The 1,045-nt window shown below is 58.0% G+C and overlaps 1 protein-coding gene across 1 annotated transcript in view; it reads right to left on the bottom strand.

Moving 5' to 3' along the window:
- PAX7 (paired box 7) overlaps nt 1-1,045 on the bottom strand; it is a 143,531-nt gene that overhangs the window by 95,200 nt on the left and 47,286 nt on the right. The window lies entirely within an intron of this gene.

The raw sequence follows: 1,045 nt of genomic DNA, 5'->3' as shown, positions 1-1,045 counted from the left end.
CTAATTCCGAGACCCGTGCCGTCTCGCAGCCGGAGGCAGCCCCCTCCTCCCCAGATCGCAGGCTGCCCGCCCGCCCGTCCCCACCCTGCCTCCTCTCCCCAGCCTCACGCACCAGGGGCCTCATAGAATTACAAGAAGAGTAATTAAAAAAAATAAAAGCCGCGCCTATGGGTGACACCCTGGGGTTCCTACCCCCAGGAGCTGAGTGACCTCCCAGTTGACAGGTTGAAGACCTTCCATTCGTTAAAAAAAAAAAAAGAAAGAAAGAAAAGAAAAGAAAACAAAGACGCTGGAAAGAGTCTGGGCGGCGCGTCCCCAGCGTTCTCCCGACCGGGACCGGCTCCCCGCCCGTCCTCTCTGCTCACCCTGGCGCTGAATGTTTGGGGAGGACACATGACAAAATGAACGCTTCCCCTTGCCTGCCCATCGCGGTGCCTTCTCGCCACGCTGAGGTTCTCTCCTGGGAGGGTTCCCAGAGTTCGGAAGCCCGGGTGAAAAGTTTGGCGGGGGTGGGAATTCGTTACTATGTATCATTTCTAATTAGTTGGTATCCAGACCCCAAAGCAGGAGAGTTGCTTGGGCAGAAGCGGATAGCCTTCCCCGTTTAGACATAAACATATCACGCGTGTTGGTATTTCGGAATAAAAGGGCTGGGAAGACAACCCGGAGAGGAAACGAACAATTCAAAACAAGAGCAGAAAGCCTGCCGCTGGGGAACGCGGAGCGCCCAGGAATATCGGAGGGGCGAAAGTACCTGAAAACAGTGGAAAGAACTGAAGTTCACCGGGACCTGACATTTACCAGGAGCCGGAATCTGCCGGTTCAGCTCTGCGGGTGAAGGCCAGAGCCTACGACCCTGGAGGCGGAGGCCTAGGGTCTGTGAAACCAACGCAAAAGCCGACGAGTATCGGTCCCAGGAACTTCCTGGGTCTGGCGCCCGGACTTGCACCCAGAAGAGAAGGGGACCCCCGCGCTGTCGCGGCGCCGCCACCACCCCCTGGAGACGGCCACCTCTCCGGGGACCTCCGTTCCCGGCGAAGGAGCG

This window comes from Myotis brandtii, unplaced genomic scaffold (genome assembly GCF_000412655.1).
Source record: "Myotis brandtii unplaced genomic scaffold, ASM41265v1 scaffold754, whole genome shotgun sequence".
Taxonomy (NCBI): domain Eukaryota; kingdom Metazoa; phylum Chordata; class Mammalia; order Chiroptera; family Vespertilionidae; genus Myotis; species Myotis brandtii.
Note: the sequence above shows the minus strand (reverse complement) of the source record. Positions and strands in the feature narration are given on the sequence as shown.